This window comes from Thermobia domestica, chromosome 1, assembly GCF_964235325.1.
Source record: "Thermobia domestica chromosome 1, izTheDome1.hap1.1, whole genome shotgun sequence".
Classification (NCBI taxonomy): domain Eukaryota; kingdom Metazoa; phylum Arthropoda; class Insecta; order Zygentoma; family Lepismatidae; genus Thermobia; species Thermobia domestica.
In genome coordinates this window covers 74,573,130-74,588,455 of record NC_137454.1, presented here as the reverse complement: position 1 = coordinate 74,588,455, position 15,326 = coordinate 74,573,130, and the positions used below count along the sequence as shown (strand labels likewise).

Below are 15,326 nucleotides of genomic sequence, written 5' to 3'. Positions count from 1 at the left end.
GAGTAGAATAAGTTAACTCTTTGAAGCACGGTGATATCTAAAAGGTGGTATAATATTAGTACCACCGTGCTTCAAAGAGTTAAACACATATAGACATAATTTTATGCATGTTCTTATACAGGATGGGCCATGAATAGTAGCCCGGCACCGCTTTACCACGTTTCTGAAGTTTGTTCACTGTTGGGTTCCCCCTCCAAATTATTTTATATTCAATGTTGTGCTCAATTATTGTTGTCAGTCAAGGTAGTTTGATAGTTTTGTACGCTGATAAACTGTTCATATCGAATATTTGTCGATAAAAGTGTATTTGCCGCTTAGTCTGTATCTACAACTCGCATCAAAAACCTAATGTTCTTTGTGCAACAGCAAATATAGTAATGGTTACTGGATATGATTACGGAGAACCTCTAGACCCATTGATGTACTGTATGACGTACAAAGTCATATGATATGTAAATTAACAGAGTACGAAATAGGCCTACTGGTCTTCTGAAAATATTCAACTGCACGATAAAGAGCCACCACACAACCTGAAAATTGGCGTTTACACGAACGATAAGCCTAACTTTCTTCAATACAAGTGTGAATACTGAAGTGTATCTAGGTATAGTTGAACTGTTTTACAGCCAACCAATAATTGATTTCACCAACAAAATTGGGCAACATATCACCTCATGAAATGCTTCCAAAAGAACGAAATGTCAGCGTATCTCCTTATGACACCAATCACCAAGGCTTGCGATGTTTATTGTTGAGCAACTTTAAAGAAAAAATATTCACCAATAATTCAGAATCCTGATTAGACATAAAAATAATATCGCGCCGTGGAAGAACTGCGGACAGTATAAACGAGTGTCCCTAGAATTCCATTGAAGTGAACGGGAACTGCTTTCATCACCCATTGCGACACTTTTCATTAATAATAATAATAATAATAATAATAATAATAATAATAATAATAATAATAATAATAATACAACTGCTTCAGCCTTAGGCTACCTTATTGTGATTTGCTCTATAGTAATAAGAAAGTAGTAGTTAAATCTACCCTAGGTATAAATCTCTTTGGCCACTTGAAGGACGCAGTTTAATTGAAAGGCTCACAATTAATACATCAATTCGAAGGCTGGTTTCCTTGACGTTATAGTATAGCGTTTCAGACACAATGCTCCTTTCCCATTTTGAGAACGCTGGCTTAATAGGGGGGGGGGATTGAAATTCAAACGGAAGTTGACCACTAGACTACAAAACATGAACAGATTTGCGATAAAGCCTTGTATTGCCAATACACTCTCTGATTAGAAATTATTGGTAAAATAAAGTTCAGAATCACAACACATTCATTTTAAATAATAAATTTTAATTTATACTTTATTTACATTAAATTACTGTAGATCTCACAATTTTATGTGATAACTTCCTGATAAAACACATTTATGTTTGATTAATCTTTAATGACTTTCAGTTTGAATTCTATTCTCATATCGACATATCTTGGTCTAGTCATTTAGCAACATTTTAATTACAAATCTAAATTTCAAGCATTTGTTACAACCTTTATGAAATCAAATGCAAGTTTCTTTGGTTTTCAACACTTAACGATAAGAAATGTCTGTAGCTTATTCTTTATCCATGACCGTATCTACCATGTCCTCCACCGTATCCACCATGTCCTCCACCGTATCCACCATGTCCTCCACCGTATCTACCATGTCCTCCGCCGAATCCACCACCACCATGTCCTCCACCATATCTACCGCGTCCTCCACCGTATCCACCATGTCCGCCGCCAAAACCTCCGTGCTGAGATAACACCAGTGAAACACAAGACAGTACCAAAGCTATAACCTAAAAAGAAAAGTAAATAAAAATAAACATATAGTGGATGTGGGCATTGTTCATGATATTTTTCTTCAATATTTTCATTATAGTCAGAAAGTTGTCACCTAATTTCATTGTAGTTCCTAGTACATATCTACTTGCTATATTCTACTTGAGATTTTGCTGTCTCTATAGAAAATCATTGGAAACTTTGAATATATATATATATATATATACTTTGAATGTTTTTGTAGTAGATTGGGGTTTAAAATGTGAAAAAGTTGTCTAAGGTGGATACAAACTATTCTAATAACGCAAATTAACACGTGTTTTGACTTATTAAGAATTAAACCATCACATTTTACTTTCCAACAACGTTAATAAAGAAAAAAGAATGTTGATCGTGACAAGAAAATCAGCCTCGACATTTACACATTTTGTGCGTCCGTCAGTTAGTCCCGATGTAAAATGTTCAGTCGCCTAGAGGCTATACCGTTCAACGGGTCGAGGCTAAATTTGAAGTTAAAGTTTTTTTTTATGACTTTCTTAGGAGTGATTTTCGAATTTTCTTCCTACCCCTAAATATAAGGATACTTTATTGAAGGGTAAAAATTAAAAAATATATATTTTCTTGAAAATTTTTCTAACAATTTTCTTCATTTTCGTAAATCAATGTTCAATATTATACGTTCATCAACAATCGTATAATATAGTATAAGTCGTTTATCTCGAGAAAAAAATGGTTTATTCTTTCTGGACGATTTTCTCAAGAACCAATTCTGGTTCATATTGTGCTGTGCAACAACAAAATATCGTTAGAGGGATAATAGCAAAGCATATTCCGTAATAACTAGGCAATAAAATATTGCTATGTTATTTGACAAGATGGACTACAGGATACTCGTTTAATCCTGGAACAATACGTCAAACAACCTGAAATTGCTGTACAAGAACTCATATACCATAGAACTCATACACCAAATAGAAAATGTCTCAACAAACAAGCATCTGTTTGGAAAGAATACTTTTCACTCTAATATTAAATTACCAACGAAAGTGCTCAGACATTGTGGAAAACTGAAGAGTTTAGAAAATGTGAGAAATTGGTAGCAGCTAATGGGTAAGAAATAGGGTGAAATAATCTTAAACACTTACTATTCCATAGAATGTTTACCTCACAAATAGTTCGATAACTAAAGATTAAGTTCAACACTAAACTCACGCAGTTTATGTAAGTTCTATCAACGCATCACCCACCTACGCTCGACTTTAAATCAACTGCAGATCGGCCAGAATAGATGTCTAATAAACTGATGATTTACTTACTAAGTTTCAAAGAATTTTTATCGCTTTCGGTTATGACGTAAAATTGGAAGAAAACTTGACGTGTCGTGGTTGCCATTCAATGGCGACATCCTCTCGAACGTCTTCATGAAACCTATGTTAGTTACAATCATTGGTTGGATGATGGAACAAACAAATTCACATTTTGCTGACGACGGGCTTAAGTATTAAATTACCTATAGTTAATTATCTATGTCATTTATGCCTTTTACTACACATTGTACTTGGTTGTTACTAGTTATTTACAAGAATTGTATTTTAAATATGTATTATTTTGATTGTTGCTTCTGTATTATCTCGTGGCAACAACACTGTTTTCATTTAATGATTTGACAGGTGTGTTGATTCTGTACTGATGAAGATGTTCTGAAGGTATTCTAACTGAAATATTCTTTCTCAGAAGAAGATTGGACATTAGTGGAAACAATCAGTTGAGAATACCTAACAAACATATTACTTATAGCCTGCCAAGACTTTTTAAGTTTGAGGCACCTCTTTTAACACTGATAATAGTGAAGAAGAAAGAAAGAAAGATTTGGTGGTGAAACTTAAAACTAGTTTCCATAGAAAATAACTGTACATTAAAATCGTTATTTTGATGTCTAGTGTGTCAACAGTAGTCAGCAAGGATTGTTCTAAATCATGAAGTGTATTTTTCAACAAAAGCAAATCCACCGAACTTGTTCAAAATAATGCAGTATATTCTCGCTACACCAGTCAGTAATGAACATACTAAACAAGCGCTTCGTGTAACGCATGCTTTATTATATACCACATAAACAGAATTAACAGAATTTGGTTATAACTTGTGATGGCCGAAATTTATGTTTAGAAGTGCTTGAAAATGGACTATAAGTTTTTTCACAAAACGGTTCTGGAAAATAGGACAGCGAGGAGCTCCAAAATATAAATTATAAGGTATGTTTCTATAATAACCAACTTATGTGTTATTTTATTTAGTTTGGTACAGTGTACGTTTGATTAGTAGTAATGTTAATAGGTAGGGCTAGTGATTGTACACAGTTTTTAGTAGAGTGTTGAAAGTAACAGTGTAATAACATTTAAAAAGGAAAACTTTAGTTTCAAATTTGTATCCTCAAAGAAACGAGCAAATTAAAGAAATCCATGAAGTTATTATTATACTTTTCCTGTGCATGTTTCTTTTATTTATGACTGACACTAGGAACGAGTTTTGTAAGAAAAACGTATATTTTATGTACCATATGTATATTTGTCTATTAGCAGTCGTCAAAAGAACTGCTTGTACAAAGTATCTGAACTGTGATTACTGTTTTCAAAGCAACACATTGGCTGCAGAATCAATAGGTAATAGCAATGTCCGTATTTGAGGTTAAATGTTTCTTAGGTGATAATGCTTTTCACACGCAGTAATTCAAATCTTTGATTTCTAGATCAATTTTTCCACATGTGAATATTCTTTGATTTCTAGATGACTTTCCCGCAGACATCATGACTTTCCCGAAATCTAGATCTATGATTTCTAGATCTACTTTCCTACATATAAATAATCTTTGATTTCTTACTTTCGACTTTCTCACAGATAAATAATCTTTGATTTCTATATCGACTTTCCCACAGATAAATGACCTTTGATTTCTAGATTGACTTTCCCACAGATAAGTAATATTTGATTTCTAGATCGACTTTCCCCACAGATAAGTAATCTTTGATTTCTAGATCGACTTTCCTGCAGATGAGTAATCTTTGACTTCTAGATCTAGTTGTCAACAGATCAGCAAGTAAAATAAGTCATATACCCTAAATGAAACTCTAGAAGGCAAAGTTGGAACCAACATATAAGTAAAGGAGAAACAAAATAATTTGGATCTAATTCACACGAAAGCTAACAAGAATTTTAAAAAGAATAATATTAATTTACAAGTTGAGGGAAGATATTTGCTGTCGTTCAGTTGGAGGAAAGGTACACAGTTCCGATGGATGCATAAACAGTAGGTCTTATTAAGTGTGTACGAACCAAAGTCAAAATTAGTCTCCAATGAATTTGTATTTTACAATAGAGTTCAGTCAGTACATTAAAGATAATCACTGAAAGTTATCGAACAAAATACAATGTATGAAATCTAGATACGGTAATACATACAATATATAGTTACCGGTAATAATGAATACGGTACAATAATTAATAACTCGCCGGATTCTTTACAAGAAATAATACTCCAGTAACACCCAGTAATAGCTGATAATGAATACAAAACGTCTACTGACTTATCAGTCTGATTTACAATATACTCAATAATCAGAACAATATAGGTTGTAGTTAGTTGTTTCTCTATGACTAGGGCGTATGTTGACAGTTAACATTTTCCTCCCTTGATAATTTCATATGTGAAGTACAGAAAACCAATCAACCTTAGCAGTAATCCACTTCAAACACATTCTGCTGCACCAACTTTTGCTCTATTAGTATTGTTTCATATTGCTAGAATGTAATATATAATTTACTAATATTACCAACGTCCCCTAATGTGTAAATTGTCTGGGATATACGTTCACGGAAGATATGTTTATGCTTCTCCTGCACATTGCATGCACTGTACTGCAAATGTTCCCTGTCTAGAAAAGTTTTGAACAGTACTGCAAATGACACCGAGCAATTGTTTTTGTCATTGTACCGCAACTCTCCAAGTATTATCATTGTCTACTTCTCTGAGATCCAACTTCATATTATCCATCCATCTTCTCTCTTATCGTAAGATGTTTCCAGCTCCCCTTCGTGGCCGAGTGGTTTTTGTTTGTTTTGTCTGAAATGTTTCGAACACTTTGTGCATTCTGCAAATATATTTCTCATACTTTTTTTCAGAAAAAATACAACAGATCAGTGTCAAACGTACTGTCAGTAAATAGGTGTCAAATTATATCGATGCCTTATATCACTAGGAATGCAATGTATATACCCGATTGCAATGAAATGAGCTGAGCGAGCTTAAACTACGTAATCAGGAAGCGTTTTTCGGTGATTATTCCTCGATGGTACATCGGATTTTTGATTTCGACCTATGTTGTCACTCAGCACGACATACTCTATCAGCGTGCTAAGTTTGGTTGAGATCGGCCAAACGGTCTAGGAGCAAGCGTTTTTCGGTGATTATTCCTCGATGGTACATCGGATTTTTGATTTCGACCTATGTTGTCACTCAGCACGACATACTCTATCAGCGTGCTAAGTTTGGTTGAGATCGGCCAAACGGTCTAGGAGGAGTTCGCGGACAACCAAACGGCTAACCCGAGTATAAGAGCTTCGCTTCGCTCAGCTCAACTAGTAGTACGGTCTAAGCTTTTGTAGTCGTACTATATAATCATAATCTAATGAGAGTCTTTGGAGTTAGCCTATGAAACTTCTAAACAGGTTTTAATACTGTATCTGTTTCATGGAAACTGAAATTTAGCACCAGTGTATGATTTGTGATACATATAAAGGAGGAGGATCCGAAAACTGTAAATTTCCTTCTTCAAGGAGTAAAGTGAGGAGGCAAGGGCAAAATAATATATAGTTACATTACTTGATTCAAAACATATAAGCTATTTCCATACTGGAAAATCTAGCTACTAACTACAGGTTGGGGAACAAAATGTTCTATCATTTTTTATTATTATTATTATTGTGGTTACAGGCGGACCGGAAATCAAGACTTGCACCTTAGCTGTAACAGCAGTATAGTTTAGAAAAACAGTTAAATAGCCAAAGGAAACTTAAATCATGACGCCATCGCAAGAACACTAGTGCTGCAAAGATGACTGACTAAAGGAGAATGAGAACGAAGCAATGTTTCTTCCAAGCACACTTTCGAGGGGACTGTTGTAACGTATGCTGTACGCGGTTAGATCCAACACACCGTTACCGATCAAGTGAGCATAAGTTTCCTCCACACTGTTTAAATTTGAAATGATTCTTTTATGATAATCAAAGAGTAAATTTATAATAGTTGTAAATAAACCAAGTATTAAATCTAGTATATTGGTATTATAACAATTACTATCTAATATATCCACACGTAACCTTAAACGGTAATACTTACTTGAGAGTAAGTAAGAAGATTCTATTCGGATCAATGTGAATTTATATAAACATTCTGAATGCAATAACAATATAATACAGCCACTATAACAATTTACGGAACCTACTATAATATAATCCAATAAGATCATACTAATATTATATGAAAATTATCACAATAAAAATACTTCCTTCCAATTATCTTGATATGACAGTAATTTCCCAACAACTATAACTTCTGTGTCAATTATTATAACTAAATACTACGCAAAAATCAGAAAAAAACACGAACTATATAGTTTCATTGGCACCCCATTATTAATTCACAGTTAGTATAATAACTATAACTCTTAACTGAATACCAAATCACTCACTTTCTAAGTTAAATTTGGCCACATTTCGAATAAAATTTTATGTTTTAGCCGAATCATTTCAGACATGCAACTGAACACTCGAGCATCCATTACAAATCATCCGAGCAATTTATTCCAAAACTGGCCACTAGAAGCGCTGATTCAATTTGTGAAGAAAAACAACCTAATCACAAAAAGACAAGATGTAAAAACTATAATATTTAACATTACACCGTGGTCCCTAGAGTTGGCTAAACGCACCCCTTCCCCAGGTATTAAAAAAGTAAAATTGCTATTCCCAATATACCCAAATAGTATCCTGTTGCAGGCTCCTCACATTTTGGTCTTGCTTAAATCAGACAAACATTTCTGGAAGAAAGCTTGGGAGCAGTGATCATCAATTACGCTTTTCTTTTCATGAAACAAAAGAGTGGGTTAAAGGCATTTACGAGAACAGTTTCATATTCGGTGAGCTCCGTCCTACAAAACTATTCGCGGACTACACGAAAAATTCCTGGGCAGAGGAATAATATTGGAACCGAAACGTCCTCGACAAAAGAAAGTGCATTCGCCACTAATATAGACAAGTTGCAACAAATCGTTTGGAAAGGCGGCGGTGCGACTCGGAATAGACAGACGTTCTGTTCAAAGGATTCTGAAAACTGGCCATTGTGCAGGAACTCATACAGGATCACTGGCAGCAGAGACTAATGATCATTCGTTAAGTTGAGGGAAAGCGAGAAACTGGTACTTTTTTTTTTTTAATTAAGTGCACTTTCATTTGGAAGAAACGGTGAGTTGTATTTTACCATGTTACACAATACCTTTGTTCCACGGCTGCTTGCTTTACCTTTGCCCATCAACACGCAGTGGTTTATGTAGGATGGAGGAATACTACAAACCACAAACATCGTGTTGGATTTCTTAGTGAAAATTTTTCAACATACGTGTCATTTCAGCTCGGTTTTCAGACCGATTTCACGATGGACAATCTTGGTTCCTTTACTATTCAAATCTTAATCTATATAACTATTGTTTGTAGAGGTATCTCAAGGAAAATATTTTTTCCGAAATATTCTTGAAATTTGATGGAACTCCTTGTTCAGGAGTGCAGTGAAATTACGAAAAACACGTCCCGTTAGGTATCAATAACATTCATGTCCGCTAAATGAATTCAAAATCATGTTCTACAATAGAACATTTCTTCACAATGTATACATTCTTTTGATACTAGTTTCATTTCAACATTCTTACTAATAAAAGTTTTATTTTTTTTAAAATGATGGATCATTTCATTCTCGGATTTGATCCTTGGTTGAGATGGTAGGATTATTTTTTATCTTATTGTTGTTCCGATGTGACCTAGCGGATTCACCCACACTGTAAAAAATGAGGTGTTGAAACAACACAAAATGACTACCACTTTAGCGTGTTACTTGTGTGTTCATTCAGCACCAAGCACATCGCCTTCTGAGCATATCAGAAAGAACTCGTTACTGCCTGAGAGAATTTGCATTGGTATTTATCGTTTAATATGAGCAAAGCTTTGCGAAATATATTTGGCACTTGTGCCAAGTAACGAATAATGTTCTATGTTTCTTGTTATCGGTCACAATAATATTGTAAACATGTAAATCGTCTGACAACACTTACATAAGTAACAGTTCTGTCATCTTCTGTTCATACGTGCTAAGACACAAGAATAACAAATAAAGAAAATAGATGGAAGCACTGCTATCTGTGTAACTGTTGCCAGATGATTCACAGGTTTACAACAATGTTATTGTGATCGATTACAGAAAGCAGAATGTTATTAGTCACTTACCATAAATGTGAAATGTATTTCGCAAAGCTTTACTCATACCAAACAGTAAAAAAAGATGCAAATACTCACAGCCAATAACAAGGTATTTTTGATATGCTCTGAAGGCGATTTCTTGGTGTCGACCACTTACGGAAATATCTACCACGTGCTGCTCTCAAGGAAATACTGTAGTTCATACATAGAATGGTTACATTCTCAAGAAAGCAGACCCAGATCTTTACACCACCATTCGTAACAAAGTATCAATCGATACTTTTGGCGCAAACGCTGAGATCACTCGCCTTTCCGATTCAGCACGCAAACAACCACCTCCACCACGACGACCCTCACTTCTCTCTATGGTTATCCGCGGGTTAGATCCGTCATACACAGATGATGAAATCCATGAGAAACTGAAACTCGATGGTACTGAAAGTTCTCAGGATTCGTAACGACCGTGGGCCCACCTACATGGTCCGAATTCTTACACCCCATCAGGAGACGATAGATGATCTACTTGCACATGGGGCATACATCTATAATCGAAAACATAGAGTCGAACCATTGCCATCGTTAGCACCATTGCCAGTAAGCTGAGAGCGCTGTCAGGAATATAATACACATACCACTTCTGAATGTAAAAACAATTATAAGTGTGGCTACTGTGCCGGACCCCATTCAACACGGCTCTGTACCAATTTACACCAACCAGCGAAGTGCTCCACATGTCCCGATAACCACCCCACTTATAGTTATAAGTGTAAAGCAAAGCCAGAACCAACACCAGCCCATCCTGAACTTGTTTCACCACTCCGTACAGCACCTACCGCCCCTTCAACTCCGCCTGCTACTGACGCTCCTGTCACCTTAAACCAATTGCTCACCTTTTTTACTCTGGCACTCCAAAATATTCACCCTCTCATACGGCCACACATTCTACAGCAAATTACTCTAGCAGCTAAATCAACATTTCATATCAATTTCACAGCTACTTATTCTGGTAATACAGTACACTTTCATGCATCTCCAATCACTCACCTCGGATAATCACCCTTTCATTATGGCTTTAAACTTTCTGTACTTGAACATCATATCACTCTCCACAAATAAATTCCTGTTTGAAACTCTACTTCTGGAGGAACATATTACAGTTTTTCTGTTAAACGAAACATTCTTGACAAAGAGCACTCCACGTCGCATACCCGGCTACACCATTCTTAGGGCAGACAGTCACATTCCAGCACAACGAGCGAATGGGGGCGTAGCAATTGGTTTCTCTCTGCATCTCCCCTATCGTCAGCATCATTGTGCCATCAATCTGTTACCTGAACATCTCATCACCACTGTATATTTCAAATCTCTCAGCATCACGTTTGCAACCATTTACGTACGGCCTGGTCACCCTCTCCCGACTCAGTTTGTTCAAAATATTTCAAATAAATACCGTCATTTGGCCGATTTTAATCTGCACAGTCGCTCACAACTATATCGTATGAATTTCGAAGCTTTTATAAGTACGCACACAACTGGGATCATACATAATCTCCCAAAGCCTACTCGTCCCATTTCCAACACAACACCTGACATTGTCATCACCTCAGCAAATCTCTCCACCCATAGTATCATCACTGTTCTCGATACAATAGGTAGCGATCACGCTCCTGTTCAATTTACGCTTCAGTTACAAGTCACTGCATCACCTCGCTCGCAATTGCCTTCTCGCCTATGTTATCGCTTCGATAAAGCAAACTGGACTTATTATCGCAGCTATCTGACTCAACCTACGGCACACCTAACATCACCCACTACTGAAGATGAACTTTACGCTACAATGGATACTATTCCCAATAGCATAAAGGAAGACAGTAAACTTTCTATTCCAACCAGTAAAAGCGTTCCATACCAACCACGTCTACCACCGCATTATGTGAATATGATATCCCGCTCCCGCCAACTCTTCAGAGATTACCGTCGCATCCCAAACCCTAAAGCTTTACATCATCATAAACAAATGCAACGTACAGTGCACAACTACATCAAAGCGTACAAACTCAGATGCTGGGTTAAAACCTGCAATAACCTATCAAACACCAGTCATCCAACAAAGTACTGGAAAAGGTTCAACGCTTTATGCGGCAAGTCCAGCAGCACTCCATACATCATACTGATTGGCAACTCCTCTGCTCCTACAGATACAGACACAGCAAATGCTTTTGCCGATCGCCTCCAGACAATCCTCACCCCGCCCCCCTCTGAGGACCGGCCACACATTGCTGATCGGGTAAACCCATCTACTTCATTCTTACACCCTAGTCGTCTGCATGTTCTCAATCCAAATCAACCTGTTACTGCACCCATCACCGTCACGGAGATCACCGATACCATACGATATAAACGAAATATAGCACCAGGTCTCTATAATATAACGTATCGCCAGATCCAAGAATGTCCTTTTACATTACTACTTCTTCTTGCAAACGTTTTCACTTTCATTCTGCGCACTGGATACTTCCCTATGTCTTGAAATACTTCAAAAGCGCTAATGTTTCCGAAACCACATAAACCACCGCGTGAACTATCTTTTTACAGGCCGATTCAACTCACAACAACATTTAGCAAGATTCTTGAGCGCATTCTTGTTAAACGCCTCCATAGTAATCTCTCAGACAGAAGCATCCTACCTCTCAGCCAAGCGGGTTTCCGCCCTTCATTTTCTATAAATGACCAAGTCTTACGCCTCACAAGCCTAATCAGTACACGCTATAATTAAGTGCACCCATCATGCCTCGTCCTCTTCGACTTGGAAAAAACATTTGATAAAATGTGGCATATTGGACTTAATTACAAGCTTATCAGACTTCAGCTACCTACTACATACATACGCCCCATCTTTAACTTTCTCTCCAGCCGTCTTATATACGTAACCATCCGAAATTGCCTATCTCATTCGATGTTCTTACTCTCAGGAGTCCCTCAAGGTTCCGCTCTCTCACCTCTATTGTACATTCTGTTTGTAGCTGACATGCCACGCCTTCCAGATTTCATTCATGTCTTCCAGTATGCAGACGACACTGCTTTTCTCGCTCTGTTCACATCCATTCAACATATTAACCGTATCTTACAAACCGCCATAGATGACTTTTGCCGCTGGTGTCGACACTGGAAACTTAAAATTAATGCTACAAAGACACAAGCCATCGTTTCATCCCGAAGAAGAAAACAGCAGAAATCGTCGTTGTCTCTCCCTACATGTTGATCATGTTCCGTTGCAAGCTACTAGGACAGTAACTTATTTAGGCATCACTTTTGACACTTATTTTACATGGATGCACCATCTTAAAACAATAACGATAAAGGCTTACAATAGATTAAACTTGCTTAAACGTCTCGTGGGTACGACTTGGGGTCTAACACCTTCTACTGTCTTAAACACCTACAAGGTCTTTCTGCGCCCTACCTTAACGTGTGGCTTCACAGCTTGGATCGCTGCTTCCTACACATTCTACAATAAACTACTTGTCCTTGAACGACACGTCTTCCGGATAGCTTTTCGTATAGCATTGTCTAGCTCAACACGTGTTATCTATTCCCGTATCTCATTTCCAACGTTGCAATATCACCTTGAAACACTCTGACTCTCCTACTTCCGTAGCCGCTTTCAAGCTCACCATCCCCTTCTCTTTGACACAATGCAATACTTAGCATTACATACCACATCTTCACGATATGTACACACTCCATTATCCCTTCTTTTCACGCTATATCATTACACACTATGATCCATCACTTTTGCTTATCAATGATTACATTACTCATGTTCATCGTCCTCTCATATTCCCATCATTTCATGCACAGTAATTTCCTCTGTCTACTAACTTGGGTTCCCACCGTCTTTCATCATAGCCTAGAGTCCGCCTAGGCAAGAAGATAACCGCATTCGTCTGCTAACATTTAATCCTTTATGTTGTCCTGTGCATTGCACCTCACTTCATCCCTCACTTCCATCAACAAATAATTACAGACTCATATATTACATCATATATTTTCATCATATATATTTTATTTTTATTTTTTCTGCAATTCATAACAACTGCATGATTGCATGTATTAACATGTATCACTGTATTTATGTCTGTTAATTGTGATCATTCCTTATCCACGCCAAATGTTAGGGAAAGCAAAGTTCCTTAGGTCCAGCAATTAAATGAATAAAGGTATACTACAGCACTTAGACCATCCTCAGACCTTGAAACCTAAGTCTTCACACACACTTCCCTAAGACAGGGCGTAACCCTGTAAAAGGTAGCTAGTCTTGGCTAGCATTGTAAAAAAAAAAAAGTCAAATAAAAATAAATTTTAAAAAACTTGGTGTTGAATTGACACACAAGTAACACGCTAAAGTGGTAGTCATTTTGTGTTGTTTCAACACCTCAGTTTTTGCTGTGCAGCCTCTATAAAATCTGTGTTTGGAGAAGCGTGCTTCTAAAGATAACCAAAGCATAGTACTGACTATGGCACCCCTTATAATGCCAAAATCGGCTATGTATGAAATCAGTCCAATTGAGGTCTTGCCTTCATCTTTGGAGAATTCTTTCTCCGTTCCTATCCTTTTACTTATTCGAATCACGCAAGTAGGACTTAAAATATTGTAATGTTAATATGTCGGTCTGGCCGTTACTCCACACGAAAACTCTTGAACGAAAACGAGTTTTTGAATTCTTTATTTGCAATAGTTATCTCCATCTAGTTTGTTAATGGAGTCAACGTAAACATCTTCATGACTAACGGTGACTTTAAAAGTGGTCATCCACAAACCAATTTCTACTATTGTAACAATGGTGTATAATTCTAGAAGTTACTCATTGCACCGTTAGATGGCAGCAAACATCCTCCAGTGCCTACCGGATGAAATTTGAAACTTCCGAAAGCGTAACTTAAACAAATAAATTTTCGTAACTACTCTTTTTTTATAAATAGAGTTTCCTCTTGAGTTGAGTTTTGAATTTAACACCCCTTTCAGCAGCAAGGGTATATGAGACATGGACCTTCTGATTAACGTAGAATTTGAACCTCATGAGCTCCCACCGGGAATCGAACCAGGGGCTCCCACGGAAAAAGCATGTGCGCTAACCGCTTAGCCACGAAGAAGCTCATCGAGTTTTCTCATATCTGTATATGGTTAGACCAAGCATCTTCAGCACCAAACATACTTGATAGATTCGGTTGATGGGATCTTCTGTGGATCGGTTCCCATGTTAGGCTTTAGGTCCACGTCTCATATAGATCCGATGCTGAAAGGAACGTTAGACTTCAAACCAAAAAGAAAAACTACTACTTTTAAATAGATACTGAATTAAGTTGGAAAAAGACATCCCTGTCAAATTTTCTGTAGCATGACATTTCAGATATTAGTTCTTCTTCTATGCTAACTCTCAAAAACGGATTAAAATTAATTAATTACATACTCATTATTGATTTAAGTCATTATTAAGCAATAAATGAACATTGAATAGTGATATAATTCTTTACTTACCAAAAAAGTGTAATACATTCTGACTTCAATGCTTGAAAACACAATAGACCCCAAACGATGCTATAGAAGCTGTTACTGGTTGAACACTATCTCTTCGGGAGAGAAACACTTCCTTTTGTATAGTAGCTTCGACATAAAAAAAATAAATAAATAAATCTAAAAACAACTTAGGAAGAGTATGAGGTGAAAATGCAACACGTGTGATTGCGAGATTTTTGTAAAGAGTGCACAGATATGTACATCTCTTCCTTGTATCCTGTCAAGAATATACCTTCCTTAAAGATTAATTCAGAAAATAATAACGAGTACGCAATGCTTAGCATCTAATTCTAATGACGTAATCTTCTATCATCTAAAATTGAGGAAGTCTTTCAAATTCTAGATAATAAAAACAAAACAAACCTCCAGGATTTATTTTATTTATATTTTTTTTCG

At 36.6% G+C, this 15,326-nt stretch overlaps 1 long non-coding RNA gene across 1 annotated transcript; it reads right to left on the bottom strand.

Annotated features, from left to right (window-relative positions):
* Positions 1 to 1,398: 1,398 nt before the first annotated feature.
* Positions 1,399 to 14,977, bottom strand: LOC145666165 (uncharacterized). The gene is made up of 2 exons (XR_014127696.1): positions 14,892 to 14,977; positions 1,399 to 1,848 (listed from the first exon to the last, which is right to left on the bottom strand). It is a non-coding gene; the product is annotated as an uncharacterized LOC145666165 (long non-coding RNA).
* Between the last annotated feature and the right edge of the window lie 349 nt (positions 14,978 to 15,326).